Consider the following 26,364-nt stretch of genomic DNA (forward strand, 5'->3'; position numbering starts at 1 on the left):
AGGGTAATGGCGTATGGAATGGATGATTTGTGGCAGATGGATTTGGTTGACTTGTCTTCTCTTTCTAAACATAATGCAGGATACAAATACTTGTTGACCTGCATTGATGTTCTATCTAAATATGCATGGGTAGTTCCTCTGAAAGATAAAACGGGAAAAAGTTTAGTTTCCGCAGTCAAGAAAATTATTGAAAAATATAAACGAGAGCCATATCATATCCAAACGGATAAAGGGAGTGAATTTACGAACAGATTATTTCAATCTTTTCTTAAAGAAAGAAACATTTGGTTTTATACGACCCAAAACGAAACAAAGGCATGTGTTGTTGAAAGATTTAATCGAACCCTAAAAGAGAGAATGTATAGATACTTTACTCATCATAATACTCGAAAATATAGACCAGTATTAGACAAATTAGTGCATGCCTATAATAACGCCTACCATCGATCTATCAAAACTAAACAAACATTGGTCAATAAGAAAAATGAGATGGATGTATGGAAAACTCTATACAAATCGAAAAAGAAATCATCCAATATTAACTCTCCCAAATACAGGGCTGGGGATAGGGTTCGTATGACAAAAGCTAAACATGTATTTGAAAAGGGATACCTTCCGAATTGGACTGAAGAAATATTCAATGTAAAAAAATCAAAGAAAAGAGATGTACCAGTGTATGACTTGGTCGATGACCATGGAGAAAAAGTGTTGGGGACGTTTTATGAGCAAGAAATTCAAAAGGTTAACAAGAAAAAGTATTGAAGAAACGAAAACGTAGGGGTAAAACAGAATATTTTGTTCAGTTTGTTGGTTATCCCCCATCATTTAATCAATGGGTTGATAATATTCAAAAGTCAAATGACAGGTCATAATGTATTCATTAATCGATCGATGAACAGAGAAAAATTCCGATCTGGAGTCCATGAATCTCTGTCGCAGATTGATATTGAGAATAGCAACTTCCCTTCGTCTATCGACAGTTATAATCTTTCTCTAAACAGTCTTCTTGACAAGCTAGCACCTAAAAAGACTAGGAGTGTTATCATCAAACCTTCAAGTCCATGGATGACTGAGGAAATTCATGCAGCTAAGTGTCGTAGGAGACGCCTAGAGCGTAAGTGGAGAAACACAAGAAGTGAAGAGGACCGCAAATTGTATAAGAAACAACGTCAGGTTGTTTCTCAGGAAATTGAGCAGGCAAAAACAAAATACTACTCAGAGTGTGTTGAAGAATGTGAAGGCAATCAAAGACGTCTTTTCACTGTAGTAGATACTTTGCTTCATCGTAAGAAAGAGTCCGTTCTTCCAGTTACCTCTTCTGACCAGATACTGGCTGAGGAGTTTTGCCAGTTCTTCTTTAACAAGGTCACCAAGATACGTGATGACATTGACGCCGAGCTGCAGTTAGAACAACGTGTGCAGCAATGTGCATCATTGCCTGTTCCATTGATGACTGATTTTGCTCCGGCTTCTGTAAGTGAGATCAGGAGGGTTGTTGGTAGATTCTCCAGCATCGTCATGTGAGCTAGATCCAGTTGCTACTTCCTTGATAAAAGAATGCATTGATGACTTTGCTTCATATATTACAGACATTGTCAACAAATCTCTTCGGAGTGCTAGTTTTCCAGCATCTATGCAACAGGCTCTCGTTAAGCCTCTCCTGAAGAAAGCAAATCTTGACAGGCAAGAATTTTCAAGTTATCGACCTGTGGCAAATCTAAGCTTCTTATCGAAGGTTATTGAACGTATTGTTTCAATACGTATTAGGTCCTTCCTTACTGAAAATGACCTTCAGAACAACTTCCAATCAGCTTACCGAGAGAAACACAGTGTTGAGACTGCCCTTTTACGCGTGCAAAATGATATCCTCACTGGAATGGATCATGGAAAAGTTACAGGTTTGATCCTGCTCGTTCTCAGTAGTGCATTCGATACAGTTGACCATGCCATACTGCTGGAGAGACTTCAGTCTATCGGCATTGGTGGACGGGCTCACCAGTGGTTGATGTCTTACCTTTCAAACAGATCACAGAGGGTGTGTGTACGTGGAGCTGTCTCGGGCAAAGTTCATCTTCCTTTCTCTGTGCCCCAGGGGTCGGTCCTTGGGCCACAACTCTTCAACATCTACACTCTTCCTCTTCATGATATCATCAAAAGGCATAATCTCAATCACCATATGTATGCTGATGACACGCAAGTTTATTTTTCGTGCTCTCCTACACAAGAGGAAGTTGATGCCTGGATTGCTCGTGTTGAAGCCTGTTTAAGTGAAATTAGGAACTGGATGATGGAGAATTATTTGAAGCTTAATGATGACAAAACCCAGTTTCTTATGCTGGGTTCTAAGCTGCAACTCGCCAAGCTGACAATTCCAAATTTGCATATTGGTTCCTTATCGATTATTCCAGTGGATAAAGTTCGAAATCTAGGAGTAATTTTTTACTCAAATATGACAATGGAATCGCAAGTATCATCGAGTGTTAAACTTGCGATATACAGTGTCCGCAATCTCCATATTGTTCGCAAATATCTCACTAAAAAAGCCGCTGAGCAGCTTGTTCATGCATTTGTTACTTCTCGCATTGATTGCTGTAACTCTTTGTTGTACGGTATTCCCTTGTCTCAAGTAAAGAGGATCCAACTTGTTCAGAATGCCGCTGCACGTCTAGCTACCTATACGCGGAGGTCTTCCCATATCACACCAGTCCTTAAGTCCCTTCATTGGCTTCCTGTTCAACATCGTATCACCTATAAAATTCTTCTGATAGCATATCGTGCGCTGACCTTCTCTTCACCAGAATACATCTCATCTCTTCTTGATTTTCGCAAACCTGGTCGCTCTGGTCTTCGCTCTTCTAAGACTTCTTCTCTTGATCTCTCTATTCCCAAAACCAGACGGTCATGGGGAGATCGTGCATTTGCATCAGCAGCTCCCCGTCTATGGAACAATCTTCCAACTAAACTAAAAGACTGTAGATCAGTAGAACATTTCAAGGCCAGTTTGAAAACTTATCTAATGGCCAAATTGTATAAGTTGTACCAGTAGTGAGTTAAGTTTATTGTAAGCGCCTTGAGCACCACTAATAGGGTGGATATGTTTTGCGCATTATAAATGTCTTATTATTATTATTATTGCAATCATGGAGAGTGAAGATCAAGTCTATGTAACGCTGCCCAGCAACAGTTCCTTCGATTATTTTCCCCATAATACTCTATCAAATTTCAAAACAAAATTAGCGACACCCCTCATTTTGCGAGGGGAATGGGAGGTAGCGATAACGGACATAATTTATTCTCACTCTTCGCTAACGGTCAATCATGGGAACAACGGATATATCTTTACTGTTGAAGAACAAATCATGGGTCCAGGTCGAATACCAGAGGGGCACTATACTGATGCAGAGAGTATATGCGACGCATTAAACAGCTCTTTCCCGGGGGCTTTAAGAAATAATGCGCAATTCACTATCAACCCACTCACACTCAAGGCTGAAGCTGACATCCGAACAGACACCCAAGTGAACCTCTGCGAAGGACTGGCACAGCTCCTTGGTTTTTCAGAGAAAAATCTAACCAAAAATAGGCAAGCTACTTTCTTACCCGACATCAACGGCGGACTTTTTGCAATGTATGTGCACACTGACATTGTTGAGAACCAAAGAGTGGGTGACGTGAGCGCACCCTTATTACGAATTGTCCCCACAAACCCCAAAAAGGCTGGACAAGTGGTTACCCAATCTTACAATAATCCACATTACCTTCCAGTAAAAACAAATTACATAGACACAATAGAAATAAATATAAGGAGTGACTTTGGGGAGAAGATACCATTTCAAAGTGGGAAAGTAGTCGTGAAACTACATTTTAGGTCTACTCGGAAACAAAGTTTTCTTTTGTAAACTAAATTTATCATGTCTCATGAATGATTTATTTTATTAATAAAAGAAGACGTCCACAGAAAAAAGGCCGCAGTGTGCGGAAAGCTAAGAGAAGGAAGACTTCGGATATTTTCAATTAATACATTTCCCCAGTCATAATATTTATCATGGAAAAAACTTATCGCATGTCCTGTGAGTGCTCAAAATCCGAGGTTGATTTGTTTACCCTCCCACCTACTCAAACAACGATCGAAAATGGGAAGTGGGTCGAATATTACCCCCTCACCAACATCACCGATGCTACTCCCATTCAATTTCATTTGCAAGGTTCTACCGACGAATACACCGACCTGTCGCAGAGTATGCTGCATCTTCAAGTTAAAGTAATGAATGGAGATGGGACGCCACTGGCTGATACTGCCGAGGTCGCCCCTTCTAATCTATTTATGCATACCCTATTTAGCGATGTGGACATGATGTTGAATGATAGGCTTATTACACCATCGACCAACACCTACCCCTATCGATCAATGCTAGAAACGCTGTTGACTTATGGACCAGCCGCTAAAGAATCACAACTCACATCCTCATTGTTTTACAAGGATACGCCTGGATACATGGATGACAGCAACCCCCTTGCATTTGGTAGAGGAAATAATGGAATGAAAAAAAGATATGAATTCATTAAAAACAGCAAAACACTAGACATGGTTGGCCTTTTACATCTGGATATGTTTTTTCAAGAACGCCTATTACTAGGTGGAGTTGATATCAAACTTAAACTGAACAGAAGCAAAAATAATTTCAGTCTCATGTCAAGCAATGATAATGCAAACTACAAAGTAGTTATCAGCAATGCTTCTCTACATGTAAGACGTGTAAAGCTAAGTCCCGATGCAAGTCTTATCCATGCGAGACAATTGGAAACACAAACAGCAAAATACCCCATCCGAAGAGTAGACGTCAAAACCTTCAGTATTCCTCGTGGAAACTTGTCTTTTACCAGAGAAAGTCTCATTTTGGGGCAAATTCCAAAACGAATGGTCGTTGCATGTGTGAGCAACACAGCATTCAACGGGGATTACCTAAAGAACCCTTTCAATTTTCATCACTACAATTTGAATTTTCTGGCATTGTATGCAGATTCCGAACAGGTTCCTTGGAAACCATTGCGTCCGAAGTTTTCCGAACAAGACCCGAACCATATATTGGCATATCAGACACTATTTTCAGGCGTGAATTCTATGTTTCAGGACAAAGGGAACCATATTGATCGGCAAGATTGCGGGCAAGGCTATACTTTGTATGCATTTGACCTAACTCCAGATTTGTCAGCCGGAGACTGTTTTAATCTTCGCAAAAATGGCAATTAACGTACGTCTAGAGATGCAATTTGCTGAGCCTCTACCAGAAACTATTAATGTATTGGTATATGCAGAATATGAAAGTGTTGTCGAGATTGATCGAAACAGTAATGTCATTGTAGATTTTGGAAATTAATTTTTTTTTGAAGAATACTCAAACCCAAGCAAATATGAATGCATTACATATTGAAAGTGTAATTGATACAAGCAAGACACTGAAAGATATTTTTGTTGGTATATTTCCATCCGATGGTTTGCCAAAATCAATCGAAAAATTTCCAACGGCATTAATCGCTAATGTAGACCATCATGATGAACCCGGTAGTCATTGGGTCGCCATTTATTGTGATGAGTATGGTCATGCCGAATTTTTCGATTCATTTGGGAGACATCCATCTTTATGTTCTTCACATTTTAAAACATTTTTAGATAACCATGCTTGCGATTGAAGTTTTAATACTCGTTCTTTACAAAGACATTGGTCTGCCGTATGCGGGCAATATTGTTTGTATTTTTTGTTACATAGGGTCAAGGGTAATAGTGTGTCCAGTATTGTTTCAAACTTCACTCTCAATCGCACACAAAATGACCGCAAGGTATATATACGCATACATTCTCTCTGTACGAGAACTCAATGTACCCATGTTCGATGCAGAGTTAATCATGAATAAATCTTAGAAATTAAATTCAAGATGAATTATAATTAGAACATTTTGTAAATTTTAACTACGAATACCTTTAGTTATCTAATAATGTATTGAAAATATTATCATGATATAAAGTATAGTATTTCGTTATTTCTCTCACTCTCTATTCATTTAGCTCTTAGTAAATATATTGTTAAGTAGTTCATCTTTCTTTTTTTCCTCTCTTCCTCCTCCTCCCCCTCCCCCCTCTTTCACTCCCCATCTCTCTCTCTCTCTCCTTTGCATATTCCCTTAATTAATATAAACAAAGTAGACTGTTGTTAAATATAAAATAAGAAAAGACTGCATGTATTCGTTTTAAATCACTTTTATTATGTATACTGCAATAAAGGTTTCATACAATGTTTGTTATTCACATAGTAATGTACAATGTTCGATATTATTGGAAATAAATAAACTGAATATTTAACAATCTATACATATTTGTTTTAGCATTTTTTTTTTTTTTGTAACACGGTCTTACGTTTTGTACAATTATGTTTCCATCATATAACAATCTCGGGTTGGACAAAAAATAATATCAAATTGAAAAGGGTAACAACGGTAATAATACAAATGTTTTCATTTAAGTGGAATGGGGAAGGCGAAACATTATTAGCAATCATTTCATTTCATTGCAAACATACTTTACTACGTTCCTGGTATATATTTAAAATCATTAAGTTCAGAGCATAAACAGGGAAACTTGATAAGTTTATACAAAAAACAATTTTCCTTAAAAACTATCCCACTTTAATGGTGACCGTTTAGCACTGGCCTCCCTATACTCTGCGGATTTTTTCGTTTAACAGGTTTCGTGGTTGTTGTTAAAACAGGCTGTATTGGTAACTCTTTGTGAGAATTCAATAATGCATCTGCTCCAGGAGGAGTCTTACTCTTTATGTTTTTCAGTAAATTACGACGTTCTACATTTGAAATCAAAGATTCAGGCACATTTGAATCAATCAATACACGAAGAAAATGTTGCCAACCAATAGGTTGTGATGATTTACGTCCCTTTAGTACATCGTGTATCAAATCTACTATATTAGAACCATGAATAACCTTATCATTAAATATCAATTCTCCGAGACTATTCCACTGTCGAGAATTGCTAGGAGATAACAAATAATCTATCAACATGTTTCCTCGCTGCCTTAAAGCAACGGGCAACGAATTTAACACCTTATTTTTTAATTCTGGTTCCGAATCACTTTTCACAGTAGGTTTGTCAGGATCCGGAATATCTTTAACACAACTTACATCGTTCATCTTAATATGTACGGGTAACGGCTGAGATTCCTGTCGATAAAGCTTTAAATACTTTTCTAACACATCGTTATAACGAGAAACCTTTTCCTTGTCGGATATTCCATCTGATTTCAAAATGGCATGCATCTCACTATCTAACTGGGATAAAGCACGTTTTGTCGGCTGTTCTTTTATCGCAGATGCTTGAACGGCACGTGCAATTTCTTCAGGTACCAATGTCATCTTTTTGGTATACTCCATTTTTTTTTAAAAGATACGACTATTTCAGAAACATTGACAATATAGGACCTAACAATGAACCAAGAAATCCACCCTTCTGAATCAGAATATTTTTTCGTTTTTTATGACTGTTTCTCTTGTTAGCCACTTCTCGAATATGTTTCTTGTGTCGTGACAAAACCTTCTTTTGAGCTGATGAAAGAGGTACGTGGCCTTTTAATGTATTTGCACAACATTCCGACAAGCATGTTATCAATTCTTTCTGGGCGTGCTGTAAATAAGCTTTACGTTGTTGAGGTTTACACTTGGCTAGAACACAGAGTTCTGATAAATGCTTCTTAACTCTTTGAGCCATTGTCAATGAATGAACAGAAAAGAAAGTTTTTACAGATGTTATAGTTTTCTAACGTACACTACAGTCAACTCATCTGGGAACAGGTTGGTCCTCAGTCTGTAATCTTCGGGAGTATTTGATTTTAGATCAATCAAAAGGTATCCATAAGGATTTTTTGTGGCGTCATTGTACGCTTCTTGGACGTATTTAACCTGACCCGGATAGAGTTGACGCCCCAAATGCATAATTTGCGATTTATCACGGGGGTTCTTATACATAACCAAATATTGAGCATTCAGACTGATAGTACGAGTCTCTCGGTTCTGGTGAAACAGGTTTTGAACAATATAGTCATCATGAAGATCATATTGATCTGCTTGAACATGGTAATAGTGATCATGTTGGCGAGAATAAGGACAGACCACCTAATTCGTCCGCATGACGAATTAAAATCTAGTATAGGATTATGTTTACTTTTGTAGAGTTCGATCTTCTTGCTATTTCCGCGAATTTTTTGCTGAACGTAAATCTACCTGTGGCGATATTCATAAATAGGTCTGATATTTAATTTGCCGTTACCATGGTAACATTAATTTTGTAGGAATATCTATATCCAAAATCATAGAAACAGTAGCGTACCTACGATTTTCCACAGGGGGGGGGGGGGCAAAACCGTCGGCCAAAAAATTTGACAAGCGAAAAAAAAAGGTCTTCAAGCTCGTCAGGGGGGGGGGGCAAAAAAGGTCTTCAAGCTCGTCGGGGGGGGGGGGCATGGATACGTCTTTTGCATGGGTTGGGACTCGTCAGGGGGGCAGACTGCCCCCTCTGCTCCCCCCGTAGGTACGCTAGTGCATAGAAAATATTCATGTATGAATACAACGATCGAATTAGCATGTTTAAACTACTCTGTCAATCTACATTTCACTTCAATTATTGGATTATCAAAGTCTAAAAAAATATGGCCGTTACCACGGCAATACCTATTTTTTTTCTCTTTTGCATGCATAGCAGAGCAGGACTAAAGGAGCCATTTTTCCGGCGGAGGCGACGGTAGTTTTGATATAACAGCGTCATATCAACCTTGAAATCTTAACCAAGGTTACGTTTTCGAAATTTCGATATAACTTTGAACGTATAGAGAAAAATTAATGACACTTATAACAGTATTCAGGTATTACTGATCGTCTTGCACAAGTTTTAGATCACATGATTAAAGTCAAAGGTCATTTATGGGGGTATTTTTTCTTAAGGTCGTCATAACTTTTGAATTTTATTGATCCAGTTCATGATTAAACTTGAATATAAGGGTATTAAAGTATCATGGATCATTTTGCACAAATTTTAGTTCACATGATCAAGGTTATACGTCATTTAGGTTCGATGAGCTTATTATTTTATTATCACATGAATGGCGCTTTTGTAAATAATTATTAGTTTAAGTTGTTTCCAAAGTTCTGCTGCTATAATTATTATGTGAAAATATGAATAATAAATGTTATTTGGTCTTTAGCATTGCAAGTTATAATTTCCATTCAATTCATTTTGCTTCATTACAGTTTTCGCGTTTGCTATTATCATAGGTCCATGCTGTTATATCGTAGTCTAAGACGGGGGCCGGACAGCCCGACCCTGGGCAGCCCTGGACATACATGTATGTATTGCCAATGCCAATTTGGGAAATGCAATCTATATATTAGAATATCTGCGCTGGACGCTGGTCATTAGCCTCTAGATTTGTTTGTCATAATGGTCGTGCGACTGCATTTCCCAACATGGCAATACATGTGATGAAATGAGCTTTAAGAATTTAAATGTGAAATTAAAGAACCTACTCTTTTAGTATTTCAAACATCATTCTCCACAGATGAAAACTCTTAGCTCATGCAAATGGTTATAGACCGATCTATTTTAATTTCTGGTCTAATAAACTGTTCAATTAACTGATCAAAGAGACCGCAGTTGCATGAAACAACGCCTTCTACATTCTAAAATTGGGAAAATGAGCTACGGACACTGACATAAGCCTTTTGAAAGAAGATGCATGGAAGTGAGGGGGAGGGGAAACTTGCCCCCCCAAAAAAAAAAAAATCAAGAAAAGGCATAAAACAACAGAAGCAAAATAATAGAAAGCTTGTTGGGGAGGGGGTCATTAAGTTATTTATTTATTTATTCTTTTATTTATATATTTATACATATTTATTTATTTATTATAACCTCAATTGAATGTAAATATTGTAATTTTAAACATTTTTTTAAATTAATAAACACAAATTCTTCCCTAAATTAAGGCTTTTGCTTAAAAGACTTGGTCAGTCAGCTCACTCACCAGCAGCGTAGCTAGGATTTTGTCAGCAGAGGAGCACGGGGGCGGGGCTTGGTATTTTGCAGGGGGTACCAAAATAGATTGATTCATCAAGTATTTATTATTAAGTACATATTAGCTTTATTCTCACATACACGATTAAGTATCTGACAAGGCCCATTTGAATAATGCGAGCGCGAAGCGCAAGCATTTTTATAATATGCCATGAAATTTAGAGCTGAAATTTAGAAAGTTACACAATTCGTAAGTGTAATCACGAACATTATTGTAATGTTAAAAATTTCAGAAATTTTTAATATTCTGACGTGAAAACGGAGCATTTAATACATATTTAAAAAAAATGATATATAGGCTATTGATGCGAGCCCGAAACGCAATCTGATTTTTATATTCCAATCCGTAAACTGGACATTTTGATGACGTTTTGAAATAAAGAATGTTATGTATCTGTTAAAAAAAAAATCCAGCACAAGCCGAGCTGGCTTTTTTTTTTAATTAGAAACGAAACATTCTAAGGCGCGGTAGCTCAATCGGTAGTGAGGGGGTTTCGGATTCCGGTGGCCTGGGTTCGATTCCCACTTGGCGCGCTAGTGCCAAGTAAGGCATTTAAATGGTAGTAAGGCATTTGAGTCCTATAGGTCCCTCGGAGAGCACCTTAAGCCGTCGGTCATCTGGTTGCTTGCTTTGAAGCATTCACGCTTTCTTAGCAAATGAGGTAAAACAAAAATCGTCAAATCATGAACAATGATCAGTATTTAATTATAACATTTGATGCGAGCGCGAAGCGTGAACTGAAAATGTCGAATTAAACGAAGGGTTTTAAACGTGTTTTTAATGTAGAAAAAGAAGAATATCTTACTTAACAAAAACGTTAGCGCAAAAGCGCGAGCTAAAATTGGGAGAGACTAAGAGCTAAAGATAAACATACAGTATTCACATTTATTTAATAATGGACTGGATGCGACTGGATTCTGAGAAGTTGTCACTTCAAGCAAGGTTTTTTTAAACAGATAGCAAGTCATTTATCTCATATATCAATGCCAGCGCGAAGCTCGAGTCGAAAATTTATTTGCCATCTTTTTGTAATCTCGTGTAGGGTGCCTATCTCGCTAAACCACAATAAAATATACACTCGAATCGCGAGCAGAATATATTGGGTATATTAAAGCGGCGTACCCAGGATTTTCCAAAGGGGGGGGGGCAATTTTTTGGAGGATATTTCGTCCGCGAAAAAAAATTACAAAGCAAAAAAAAAAGGTTTTCAACCACAAATAAAGGATTTTGTACCAGAAAAAAAAATCGTCAGGGGGGGGGGTAGTCTGCCCCCCCCCCTTTACGCTAGTGGTATATTATCTTGAAAACAGGATACTTTCAGCTCCATGTAATCCTTTGGACACTACACATGACCTTAGGCAGCGGGGGAGGGGGGGGGGGGGAAGAGGCAGTTGCGGCCAGAAATTTTGTAACTCGTTTTAAGTATGTACTTATTCATGTAATTATTTACAGTATCTTCAATTTTACATTCAAAATGCCCCCCCCCTCCCCGCTAAATTTTGCATACCCCCTTTCGAAAAAAAAAATTCTTCCATCTTACTTGAAAATTCTTTTAATATTTGTGACATTAGAAACGATCGATATTCAATAGATGAACCAATTTAAATCGAAGAATTTAAGTTGTAAAAAAACTTAGAACTATTGATAGTGTTCACAAACTTCTATTTTGAGTAAATCACGATTTTTTACGTCATATTGCCATATATGTGTGTGTAATATTCCAAATTGAAATGCATATTTAGTAGACTTATAATTTGAAACTCTGAATAAAAATAATTCGATATAAAAGATAATCAAAACTATGATGATAATCCGTCAAAATATCAAAATGCGTGATTTTCGACAGTCTTTCAGATGTCACGCTAAAAATGATACTTTCACGCAAAAGTGCACTTGGCATCCGCCCGTACGTTATTCCTCAGTATTTCCGCAAGAATTTGAGCTGGGATGCAAAGAATTGACAAATTATGCTATTCAATTAAAAACTCGCTTTAGTGTGTACATATACATGTAATTAAAAACTCGCTTTAGTATGTACTTATACATGTAATAATGTACATAATGTACGGTTTTTTCAATTTTTCTTTCAAAATGTGCACCTGGTAAAATGCACATTGTCTCCTTTCGGATAACATAATAAAAAATATGATGATAATCCGTCAAAATATCAAAATGCGTGATTTTCGACATTCTTTCAGATTTTACGCTAAAATGACACGTTCACGCAAAATTGCGCTCGGCATCCGGCCGTACGCTATTCCTGGGTATTATTGCAAGACTATTAGCAGGGATGCTAAGCATTAGCAAGCATTAACAAATTTTGCCGTCCAAAGTATAAAAAATCGTTTTGGCCGGTCTACTACTAATTTTGGGGGTCATTACCGATTTGTTTATATATTTGGCAACAATACATTTTCTCCAAGTCAAACATCAAAGTGATAACTGAAACCACAGCTTCTATCCAACCTTGCCTTGGAAGATTCTTTGACGAACGATACTGAATACAGAAGAGGAAATGATAAAAACATGGGGCTAAACACAGATTAGCTCCATGGTAAAAACATGGGCAAAACAAGAAGGTTTCCAGCCCAGTCACTGCCCAATGCAGAACAAAATTTCACACTGCGTCCTATGGTTGAAAAGTGCTAGGGATGCCTGATGAAGGTAAACCAGCATGGAGACAGTTGCAGAAGTCCAGTCTAGAGGTTATCCGGTCATGGATGATATTTTCCGCACCACCTCATGTAAGACAATGTCTGATCTCAGCAATTCTGTGGAGCTGGTAATATGCAGATTGGCAGACATGTGATGTGTTTTTCTTCATACTCATTGTTCTATCAAAGACTACGCCAAGATATCTAGCCTTGTATACTGGAGATATATAGCTTCCTCACCCATTGAGACTGGAGTTGTAGTCATAATAATTACGCATATATGGAGATGACAGAACAAGATACTTCGCTTTTTATCGTTAAGCTCCAGGAAGTTGACCTTCATCCAACATTGAGTCCTCAATGGCAGCGCCAACAACAGCAGCTGCACGAACCTCTGTATCTTTAACTTTTGGATCAAAAGTGAGGTATACAGCTGGATATCATCAACATAGAAGTGTATACCAAGACCATATGTTGCCACATTATAGAGCCAATAGGAGTGATGTACAGTTTGAAGATCAAGGGACCAAGGACAGACTCTCAAGGAACTCCATAGCAAAGGGTAGTCACAGGAGACTGCATGACAGTGATGAATACAGCTTGTCCTCTGTTGGCAAGGTAAGAGAAAAGCAATTTGAGTGCAGAATCATCAATTCCAAAACAGACTGTCAGTCTCCCAAGATGAATGACATGTTCAGTGGTATCAAAACCGGTTTACAAGTCAAACATAACTTAGGTAACTGTTCGACTGTTCAACTGCCTCGACAATCGAAGAAATTCTCGACCTAATGGTGAGTCCTCTTCCATCTGATATTACTTAGATTATTCCTCATTCACGCATGAGTGAGCAAAAACAATTTGAAGGAAGGATACCACAAACTCATTTGGCGGGGGGTATATGAATTTCAAAAAGAAAACCACATGTCTTAAAATTTCAATATCTGCTCTTTAATTTGATACCTCAATTACAGAAAATGGTCGAGAAATAACAAAGTTCTGGTTATTTGAAATAAGGCTTGAATTTCCATAATTTCATCAAATAAACTGTTTTCACCAGTTTCCCACAGAAGCTATCGCATGGTTAACAAAAGACTTAATGCATGGCTGATCGTAAACAAAACGGAGTGTCGAGTGAGTTTGAACGCTAGCCTGTAAAACCTCTTCATTTTATGAAATTATTGAAATTCAAGCCTTATTTCAAATAATCAGAACTTTGTTATTTCTTGACCATTTTCTGTAATTGAGGTATCAAATTAAAGAGCAGATATTGAACTTTTTAAAAATGTGGTTTTCCTTTTGAAAGCTAGATACAACCCGCCAAATGACTTTTTGGTATCCCCTCTTCAAATTGTTTTTGCTCACTCATGCGTGAAGGAGAAATAATCTAATTAATATCAGATGAAAGAGGATATTCTAAGCTTTACATTGGTAGATCATTTGTCTATTTTATTTGTGATTAATTTATGATAAATCATCGCTAAATCTCGGTTTCGTTTTTTCTGGGACGCACTGTACAGTGCGTATCAGAAAAAAACGAGACAGTTTTGAAAAGTCTATAAAAAAATTGTTTCAAATCATTATATCTATATTTTGATGTTAATAAATGCTCTGAGATCTTATCTTTGAAATGCCATTTAAAAAAATAAATTCTGTTCATGCTTGAGCAAACACGGGACGTTCTTGTCGGGGTTCAAAAAGAGGCTTGCGCCAAAATGGCAGAAATTAGAAATTTGATGATTGGACTTATTGCTAATCAGCAGACTTCCTTTTAATCTTTTCATTATTTTTGCCATAATGTTCGAATTATGCTGTCAAATTTCATTTACAAATTCATTTATTTACCTGAATTATTTTGTTTTTCATGTTTACTTCTTTTACCTTGGAATTTCCTTCATAAGTAAGAAAAGAAGACTTTTTGTCAACCAAAGTACGAAGATTTGCATTTTTAATTGGGAGAATTTGTAATTATTCAAACCCTTTTATTATGTGAAACAAATTATGTTATTGTACCTATAAAAAACATGAATCCTATATTCAAGGGGTTATTGAATCCTTCACCAAGTTTAATTATGTGCTTGGCAGGACAAACAGGAAAGGATTCGTGTCTTTCAAGGGCAATGGTGTATTGGGTCAATTTTGAAGAAGCAAGATATGGCAGATCTGGTAAAATGTATTAAAAAGTTGTGAAGCGAGCAAGCAAAAATTTCCACTTTTTAAAATTAAAATATCATTTTTTTAATTCAAAAAATAATATCATATTTCACTTTCTATGTTTTCTTTTATTTTCCTTTCCACTTTTTTTTCTTGGTCATGATTTTTCTGTTTTTTGGGGGGAGGGGGGAGCACCCCGAGCCCCCACCCATCAGTATGCCACTGCATTAGTGATTGCTAGGGCACAGCATTAGTGATTGCAATATTCAAATGCTCATAACTTTCTCATTATTTGTCCGATTTTTCTCAAATTTTCTTTGTTCTTATTTTTTATTTGTCTGTTTCGACACAAGCCTACTTGTTCCAAAGGTTTCATTCCCCTTTAACTTTTCTCCTTTTCTGATAATTTGTGACGTCAAATTTTTCTTCCAGACCTCTGCAATATTATTGGTTTCCATGTAGCCCCTTTCCCTTTTGGCTGCTATTACCCAAGCATTTATTTTGCTTATAGTTGGCCACTGCATCTTTCACTACTTTGTCGTATCCGTACATTGTGTTTATGTCTAAATTTTGTTTTTATTCTGTTATGAATTTATCATACTACGATTATGTGTTGTAAATATATTGTGACTACAATTAATGCAGAAACTCCTGCAAAAAAACAAAAAATATATATCCCATGAAAAGGGATTGAACGCATTTCCATAGACCTAAAATGGCTGCTCAGTCATGTTTATTCAGTACAAATTCACACATTGGAAAAATGGTCAAAGTGGCCCAAATGACCAAAATGGTAGCATTTTTTAAAATTACTATTAGTAATATCATATTAAAATCAATAATTTGTCGCTGATTATGATTGATATAATACAACTTACTAAAATACAGTGCAACAGCAACATTTGAATCCTTTTTGATGCAAATTGTCATTGGTAATTCTAGGGACCAAAATGACCACTAGCTCATAAATGGATATAATTATTTGGAATCTTTGTATTATTCTACTTCAGAAAGTTTTGAAATATATCCTATCTAACATTAGATGATGCTAAAAATACATCATTCCTGGATTTGCTGCCTACTATACATTTCGGGATCCCACAAAAAAGGAAACCCGTTTTCAAAGACAGATTTCACAATTATTAAGTATGTTTTTTACTATAAATTTGACACTCATGGTAAGAGTGGAATCTCCTCTCGAGTTTGAAATCAACAGCTAAGCAACTCGTTCACGCATGGCAGACTACAAACAATTAATACAGGCATATCAGAAACGATTTGCACAGAAACTCACGTTTGAATCTGAATCCACTCTCATTTAAGGGATCAGCGAGAGAATCTTAACAAAGAATACAAAAGAAATGCTATTTTAGCCAATCGTCAAATAAGCAGCACGGTCGTCGTATCTCGAACCAATATTGTCCCATTTTTCTGCGCAACCTGGTTTTGACATTAAATTTCTAACTCGTCTCGCTCATTAATGCGTGAAATGTTTGTCTCATGATAGGTATTGAAATAAAGAAAATTTATTGAATTAAATGATTAAGTAAATGAAATATCATAATTGATTTTGCTTTAAAGAAAAAAAAAGACATGGGAATGGAGATGACCACAGTGCGTGGTAACACATTCCTTTATGGTTTTTGTCACATTTATCAACACTCTTCACTGATTTTTGGTGTCGTAGCTCACGCTGATAATGATACTGAGCAACATTTGAACACTTTTTAAATCAAAGAATGTGTGGTCACTGGTGATGGTCAATGACCACATGGTCCAATAGTTAGGCCAATAACACTGGTCTTTGTGGAATCATTGCATCGATTTTCACCCCCAAAGCTTTCAAACTTCCCCCATATATAACGCAATCCTATACTTGTCTCCTCATCACTGTGTTCGCTATAGGCTAATTTAACATGCACATTGGGCAGAGATCAAGATGGTCAAAATTACCAAGTTGGTCAAAATACTTTTGAGATGTTCAAATCAAAGGATTAATACACCAATTTTGGGTGTCATAACACACCCTTATAACGATTCTGGTAACATGAAGTATTTTTTGATAAATTAAAATTGGTCATCTTGGGGCCGAAAGTGGCCCGAATGACTATAAGCTGTCATTAAGACTCATATATTTGGAATCAGCATAAAATTCTTCACAAGATGAACTTTTGAATGCATTCCCATTCTATAAGGGAAGAAGATAAAAACACGTTGAAGACCTCGTTTTCCTGCTTTTTTTGCACAGTATATGCAAAACTGCGCGAAAATACCCCTAAATAACCCTCATAGGTCAAATCTAACGGAATAAATTACATGAGGTTATGATCCAGCGCACATTAATTTTTAAAAATATTTTTTATTTCTAAAGACATCCATTCATAACTCTGATCAATATTTTTAACACAGTTTGGATAAAAAAATCATGAAAATTGTCATATTTGGTCAAAATATGGCTAACATGACCACTACGATTGTGATTTGGCAAATGAAACCACTTTATCTCGACTCTGGGTGCATTTTAACTTAGACCGTTTTAAATTGGATTCGGCGTCAAAGGGATTCAGTTGAGGGACCATTTTCCAAAGAGTGGTCAAAATTGTAATTTTTGGTAAAAAAATTTGCCAAAATTGCCAAAATGTCGTGAGGACGTTCAATATTAACACTCACATTTTTGGAATCAGCACACAATTTATTAATGTAAGAATGTAGGAAAATGACCAATTGAATTACCCATCCTTTTCATGATTTACAAAACATCAATAGAGTGTCCCGTTTAAAGGTCTGAGTCTTTTTTGGCTCATCATGCCATTGACATAGCCCATTTGGAAATGACAAAATTGAAGATTGTGTTTAATTTTACCAAATCTTTTCAGAATATCATTAAGATTCTTGTTGGCCAAATCAACCTTGCTATCATTCTTTAAAGTTAGCTATTTCTACAATATGATTTTTTTGGTTAAAATTGCAGTCAGATCTGTCAGAATTATTCCTGTCATCAAATCACAATAATCTTTATCATAATCATTATTATCATTATTATTGATATTGTCATTATTATCATTAGTCATGATTACAACATTACCAATAAATTATGTTATTTTTCATTACTGCTGTTTTCTTTGTTACATAATGTGATGATGATTATTGATAATGGTGATTATTGTAATTGATGGCACTGCTACTACACTTACTTCTGCTACTGCTGACTGGTAGTATTGACCATTAGTGTCATTAAAATACAGCACAATTGAAAAAATTATAATTACTTATATAAAAACAAATTAAAGTACAAAATACAAAATGCCTTGAAAATGCCTTGAAATTTCAAGGTTCAAAATCCTCAAGGCCAAGGCCCTCTCAAGGCTAAGGCTTGAACATTCAAGGCCAAGGCTTTGAAAAAGCAGGCCTTAAGGCCAAGGCCTAGCATCAAGGCACTACAACGCTGGTCTTTATGGCTAACTGCAAAACGGTCCTTAACAGGCCACTTTTTCAAGATTTCAAGATTCAAGAAGTTTATTTAATTTCCATGACAAATATAAATCATATACAAATACAAATCAAAGTACGAGTACAAAATCAATTTTACCTTAGCATAATTATATAACAAAAGCTTGTATAAACAATGAAGAAACGTGTATGGAAATGGAAATGAGGGGATCCACTAAATCGATCGATCGATCAGGCCAGAATGTATGTTAAAAAGTTCTGCTCATGCTTCACGCTCGCGGTAATTATCTTATTATGCAATCTTCTTTAGGATCACTAACATTGCACAGAAATATTAATTTTTAGGACAAAATACATTGAATTTCCAAAACGTTTCATAAGAATAAAGCTAAGAAGTGACTGTTGGGACTACCCCTTCAAAGATACAACCAAAAATCATCTTCGAGCGGCCGATCGGGAAAAATGTAAAAAAAAAATGGCTACCCCCCTCTATTGGCGAAAGCTGGATCTGCCCCTGTGCGTTATCCAAAGAGAATATGTTGAATCCCCTTTCCGCGTAAAAACCTTGAGGAAATTAAAGACCCTTTCACAATAAGCCAGTTCGCGGTTAGCTCATGATCAACTTTTCTCAAATGACCTTTGTAATTTTTCATTAGGATAAGCACTATCATTTTCAAATGTAGATGTTGCGTAAGAGAGTATTCAAATTCTAAGAACAAAAGGCATTGTATAGACCAGGTGACTAGAATAATACATCAGGGATAAAGTTTGGAAATCTGTTTTATTGTCTGCATTTGGCACATTTGACTATTGTTTAGGCTACTGTCAAATACCAGTGATAATGAAAGCTCTATTTATTACTCTTCAGCTTGGATGTGATAAATATTTTGAAAGGAATACATGAATAATCATCAAATCACAAATGCCTATGTCCGTGAATTTGAAAGCCACCTTCATGGTTGTCTCCAATGACCTTTTTCTGCTCGTGCGCAGTTTACAACCGTGAACAGGCTTATTGACGTACGACCATTTGCGACCTTTTGGTCGTGCGACAGGCTGCAACAGGCATCAATCGCTAGTCATCTCATAAGATCGCACGGAGGCTTTCACAGTTACAACAGCTGTCGTACAACAAAAACAACCAGTAAACTCCGTTGCACGAGTAAGTCGCATATGCTCTTATTGTGCTCGTGCGATCACATGCGAGTGTTGCACAAGGGATTGTGAGTGGAACGGTCGCATACATGCGAATGCAACGGTAGTGCAATGTTGTAAGCCGTTGCGATCGGTCTTGCAACAGTCTTATGGCCTATATTATCGCACCCAGTCGCAAGACTGGTCTCTGTACAAGTTGGTCGCTAGCACATGTGCAAGTGTTGTACGACGTCCAGTCGAGTAAATGTGACTACTTAGTCGTGCCACCTCTCGCACCAAGTCGTACAACGTTGAACAACACTCGCACGATGATCGCCCGACCGATGGTACGATCTGATGCGAGTGAATCGATCGTATTTGATCGTGTTTGGATTTTGAACATGTTCAAAGTTCAGATGCGACCTTTTACGACCACCTCGAGTTCGTGCGATCGTCTACAACGACTGCGAGTACTCCCAAGACTGCTAGAGATCGATCGTGCAACAACAAGAAAAAACTGTTGCAGGCGGTCGTAAACTGGTCTGACATCAATTGTGAAAGGGGCTGAACGGTTGCATACATGCGAATGCAACGGTAGTGCAATGTTGAAAGCCGTAATTGCGATCGGTCTTGTAACAGTCTTATGGCCTATATTATCGCACCCAGTCGCAAGACTGGTCTCTGTATGTCTCTTGCACATGTTCAAGTGCTTTATGACCTCCAGTCGACTAAATGCGACTACTTCCCTGATAGCAGAAACTGGTAAAAATGACGTCATAATTACGTCAGTTTAACGACGTCGTATATTGACGTCATTATGACGTCTCCAAGATTGACTACGACGTCTTAATGACGTCTTTGCAAAGTTTTTACAACGTTTTCCTGACCAGTATCAAGGGTCAGCTTGACGTCGTGTATTGACGTGATTATGACGTCTTCGAGAGTCGACTACGACGTCGTAATGACGTCCGTGCAACCTATTCCTGACCGGTTTTAGACGTCATATTGATGTAATTATGTCGTCTTTAAAAGTCAACTACGACGTCTTAATGACAACTTAGTAACCTATTCCTGACCAGTTTCAGACGTCATATTGCTGTAATTATGACGTCTTTATAAGTCAACTACGACGTCTGAATGACGACTTTGAAACATATTGCTGACTAGTAATAGACGTCATATTGACGTCGCATATTGAAATGAACTATGATATTTTAACGTATTCTGACGTGATGACATAAACATTTAAATTAAGTTCTACATGTAATGTACACACACCACTTCAAAGACCTTGTCATTGAGGATTATCTATTGTTGGTGAATACTGAGGTGGTCTGACAATGTCCAGCATTCCCAGTAACAATATAATGATCCTCCATGCCAGGGCCTTGCATAACTTGACTCAGTCTCAAGAACATGACCCCCCCCCTAGAAAAAGAATATATACAAAAATGGAAAACAAAATCAAATACGTGTACGCATTTCAATTATGAAATCATGACAAATATTCTATTAATAAATAAAAGTTGCATAACATGATATTACCAGCAAAAAAAGGAAAAGAAATAGATAAAAAAAAAAACACTTTTCTATGAAAATGCAGTATTAGGGTCAAAGGAATGAAATAATTACAATGTTTGTTATACCAATACATAAATACACATTAATACATTAATACATAACAGAGGCATTATGAATAATAATGATCTCCAAGAATATAGCTTTTTTGTTGAAATTGTAATTAAATATACCTTCAACTTTAGAGATCTATGTAATGTAGGTAAAAATATACTATATGTAAAAAAAAATACCTGAGTTGCATTGATTTCAGGATTTATGGAAGCTTGCATTCGGGTTTAAGAATCATACAGGTACATTAATTCTTATGAAAAGTTTGTGATTGTATTACATTATCACTTAGGGGTAAATGACAGTAGTTGCAGCAAACAATTATTTCTTTTAAATTAAGGTTAATTGTCAAAATATTGTACATGATCTAGATCTGGTACATTAATGTAAACTTGTATCTTTGTAAAATCATGAATTTTGAACTTAAAGAGAAATGCCAGTAGTTGCAGTTGACAAACACTGATTTCATGAGAAAGTCTGTAAAACCAGGCTTAATTGTCAGTATATCATCGAGGATCTAGATCTGGTACAGTTACATGTACATAAACTGAACTTTGTGAAATCTTGAAATCTACGCTAAGAACGTTCAAACTGAAGATCACCAACACAGATAGGCACACGTGAGACAGTGTATTATTATTTCTGGAATAAAGACCCGACGGAAGTGACCGAATCCGCGCTTATTTCTCAGCAATTACACAATTTCTTCCAGAATCATTTGGCACATATTTTTTATTCATACAGACACTTGGGTGGTCATTATATTAGATTCTGTAAAAAGTCATTTTGAGATCGTTACCAGAACTGGAATTTATCTTTAAAATCAATAATTCTGATGATCACTTACACAGAAAAACATATGTGAGACAGGACAGTGTAATATAATTGATTCGAAAAATACCTGACATTTGATAGATTTACATGCTTATTTTGCTCATTTCTCAGCAATTACGCATTTTCTTCTCGAGCTATATTTGGATTCTGTTCGAACTCATTTTAAGATTGTTACTACAACTGGTAATTTATCTTTAAAGGGGTACTTGTATATCCGGGCTCAACATAATTATATCTATGATAAATAAAGTAATATTTACCATGCAAAATAGTGAAAATTTTATCAAAATCAGATAAAAAATAATTACAAAAATATTGGTAATAAGTTTATGATATCATGCCCACATTTTTATTGTTCTGTTACCAGATGAAATACATGTAGTAATTATTTCATGTGTGTAATAAGTATGTCTTCCAATCCCATGTAGCAAAAGAACTTCCAGCAATAATCAATACAGGTATAAAGTCACATCAATGCAGTTTACAATCCAATTTAAATACACAATTTTATATACAAAATAATAAGTTGGGGATACATGTACATGTACGTCTGTATGACATCATCAGCAGGCTACTTGCATATGCTTAGAGGTCTTTCACCAAAATAATGCAGAGCTTAGAATGTCATACATTACTTTATTATCCCTTGTCCTATTTTGATGAATTTTAAGTTTTGTTAAAAAGTAATCAAAGGCCATATCCATGGTTACCCTTATGCTTGACCTCAATGCTTGTTCTCTTTTACACAACACACTATTTTGTGAGATACAAAGCACTTTGAGATGCCATCCTAGTCAGCACATGAGGCAGTGACAGTGTTGTTCCAAGTCCAGAGCAAAGATGATCAGGAATGTGGTAGGTCTTCTCAAATGATATTGATCCAAGGTTGTTAAAAATTGGAGGAGAGGATGGAGCTAATTCCATGGCCTTGGAGCAGTAGTGGAGAAAGTTTCATCACCAGTAGCTAATTTGTAGGTGCATGGTAGACTAAGGATCACAAAAATAAAAATGCAAGTGCGCCTAGAACGAAAATGACGCACAAGGCATTCCTTTTAATACATGTAATCTGGATCCCTGTCATTGACTTTGAAGTGGGTGTATGGCAAATGGCACAATAGGTGCAGCATTCTGTACTATCTGCAGTCGGTCCAGATCGCCCTAATTCAAGCACGAAGAGCTACAATAATCCAGTTTAGATTGCCCTAAACCACAGACTGCTGTGTGGCAAGTAGGGGTATAAAAGGCACTTCCCATTGGCCGTTATTCTTCCAATCTGTTCGATGTTATACTGGTAGGGAGCAGGTTCCAATGGTGCTATGAAAGGTGTTACGAAACCAGATGACTGGGTGCAGATTCAGGACACCTTCCATTTCATCATCTGCAAAAATAACAGAAGAGAAACATAAAAACCTTTCCTACATTAAGTACTTAATATTCATTACAAACTAAATGGTTTCAATATCAATTTGGAAACTTTTTAAAAATTAATTAAAAAAACAATGTGGGGTGTGTTACATATTTTATACAGGACTTCAAATATTAACATGTAAAGTCAAGTCGGGGGAGGGGGTGGGGGGCTTGATGCCCTCAAGATCTGCACCTCCAAACCATCTCTGTATAGGGAAGGACATTTTAGAGTAAATTTGTTTGAAAAAAAAAACATATTTCTTTTTTTTTAATTAATCATGATTTTAATTCATGCTTTTTATTTGTTTTAAATGGTAATGGGATAATTCCATCAGTTTGAATAAGAAATTACAAGGTGCCAATTTCACATAACCAAGATAAATTCTGGGGGGTGTTTCACAAAAATTTAAGTATTGTGGGAAAAGTGGATTTTCTAGGTAAATCCATCTTTGTGTACAAAGTTCTACAGTCAACAGAGACTTGTCTAGGCTCCATGAATGAAAATACAATGTAAAAATGATAAAAATATCATCACATAGTCCTCTTAGTACAGTTAGGACCATTGACAGATATAAGGTGTCCCAAGATTGCGCACATCCGAATCTGCGCGATTCTGATAATAGAAGATGCACAACGACTCAAAACAAAAAATTTACTTTACACCTGAAATAGCCTACTGTACTTACTTACCTACTGCCTGATGCCGCCTGGCACGTAGGGCAACAACGAAGGACCTCCACACCTGGCGGTCGGCGGTTCTGGGCCTTCTTCTGGAAACTCCCCCGGGCTAGGTCATATTCACCGACTTCATCTCCTCCTCAAGTGTGATGCCAGGACAGGTAGTTTTGGTTCTCCCTCTCTTTCTCCTAAAATGTCATAAACAGATCTATTCATCAAAAATCTGACTCAAAATGGTGGGAAAATAATGAATTTAGGGCATTGGCAAGAGTTCCATATGCACCCCCACTGAAACTGAAAATAACAAGAGTGTCGCAAAGGCGAGCACATAGTACGCCCGTCTGTAACGCGGAAAATGGAGCTATCGGTCAAGCAAGAAAAGTGGAAGATGGCGACTTCACCTTTGACCTTCTGACCTTAAATCAATAGGCTACCTTGGATCCATGCTAGTATTATACATACCAAATTATATGAGCCTAGGTTAAGTTAAACTGAAGTTATCACGTTTACAAGGAAAAGTTAACGGACGGACACCGAGCGTGATACATGTACCATAATACGTCCCGTCAAGACGGGCGTATAAAAACACGAAGAAGGATCAGAATCACATATCTAGCCCAATATAGAACATATATGATGGGGGAGTGGAAATACATACTAAAATATGGCTTTATTCCGTCAAATTTCGAGCATGTAGTATGATGTACATGTATATAGTGTGTGTAATTGTCCATAGACATCGGTTTATTTAGTCAGTAAAGGGTGTGAGTCAAGTCTAGTCGAACTATCGGCTGATACCCCTTCCAGTATCAGCGCTTCTCGCTAGCAAAGCAGGAACAGGTGACTTGACTACAGATAAAACGAGGTGAGTTCAAGTCCCAACTAAGGTGCCAACACAACGGTACAAAAAAAATTATACACGTAGAAAAATCTGAACAAACCGGAATTTTCAACAACCTTTTGTTATTTTTGGTCTTGTTGGTGGGGGGGGGGGGGGTGCATTGGATATGGAACACTTTCAAGGGCATTTCATGTGACGGCCTCAAAATGCAGCCTCGGTGCTACCTCGAGCTAAGTTCGTGCAGGCTCCACTCGATCTACTTCACTACCGCTACTACTACACTCCACCTACATGTAGGTGGAGTGTAGTAGTAGCGGTACTGTAGTGAAGTGGAGTGGAGCCTGCACGAACTTCGCTCGAGGTACCTCAGAGCTTGCTTTCTAATCGAAATATTCACATCGCGTGTGTAATAGGCCTGTGTAAAGTGAATGAATGCGCAGACATCGCACATCGGGCACTAATAGTAGGATGGGGGGGTTGGGTGTCCGGACACGTAACAGAAATGAAGCCTTGTTTTTATCTCAAGAATAAACCAAAAATATAGCTATAGCCTATAGGTGCCTAGGTTGAATAGTTTTTTTTTCATCATCAATATTTGTTCTTTATAATATTTTCTTATATTCTGTGCTAAAAAGAATTAAAGACTTTGCTTGTAAACTTTTCAAAATTGAGAGTAAAAGTCATGTGTCCGGACACCCCACCCGTCCGGACAAACAACCACTGTGTATTTTGTTCAATCTGAAAATGACCATGACTGGCTGAGATTTTTTCAAAGAAAATCAATTATTTCTCTCATTTTTGTGAGACTTTTTGCACACTTACTCATAAGAATACAAGGAACATCATCAATTGAAAGATTTTGTAAAATAAAAGGAAATTCACGTTCAATCTTAACTCAAATCGTTAGGTTCGCAGACTTGGGGTTGGCGATCACCAGCCGGCCGCCAGTGCAGTGGTCCACAGCAGCGAGCGGGCGCTCGGGCCGGGCCGAGCGCCACCAGGCTGAAGCCAGCGCACAAACCCAGCGCACAGAATATATCGAAGCAAGCCAGCGCACAAACCCAGCGCACAGAGCTATCGCGATACAAACCGCCCTACACCGTGTGCGTAGTCTAATAGTCGCAGACCCTAAATACAGCTTAAATTCCCAAACGTTTCGAAGATTATATTAATGCGCACGGAAATGGTATAGTAAAAAGGCATAGTTACCCGAACTTACAGATGATTGAAAATATGGAACTTCCATAATGCACCATTCCACATTATGATTGCTTCAAATGTTAGTATATGACTGATTTGTATAACATTTGAATATAATCATAAAGAATTGAATGGAGTATGTTTCTATATGGCATGAGTGCAGCTGAAAATATCACGGATCAAGAAGAATCAAACAAAGTTGGTAAAATGTTAACAATATCGGACAAGGATAGTAGAGTTATGATATTTTAAAGAT

The 26,364-nt window shown here is 37.0% G+C and overlaps 1 long non-coding RNA gene across 1 annotated transcript; it reads right to left on the bottom strand.

Moving 5' to 3' along the window:
* Window positions 1–21,008: 21,008 nt before the first annotated feature.
* LOC135157055 (uncharacterized) lies at window positions 21,009–25,875 on the bottom strand. The gene is made up of 3 exons (XR_010296135.1): window positions 25,731–25,875; window positions 24,080–24,255; window positions 21,009–23,360 (listed from the first exon to the last, which is right to left on the bottom strand). It is a non-coding gene; the product is annotated as an uncharacterized LOC135157055 (long non-coding RNA).
* Window positions 25,876–26,364: the final 489 nt, after the last annotated feature.

Source organism: Lytechinus pictus, chromosome 16, assembly GCF_037042905.1.
Source record: "Lytechinus pictus isolate F3 Inbred chromosome 16, Lp3.0, whole genome shotgun sequence".
In the NCBI taxonomy this organism is placed as follows: domain Eukaryota; kingdom Metazoa; phylum Echinodermata; class Echinoidea; order Temnopleuroida; family Toxopneustidae; genus Lytechinus; species Lytechinus pictus.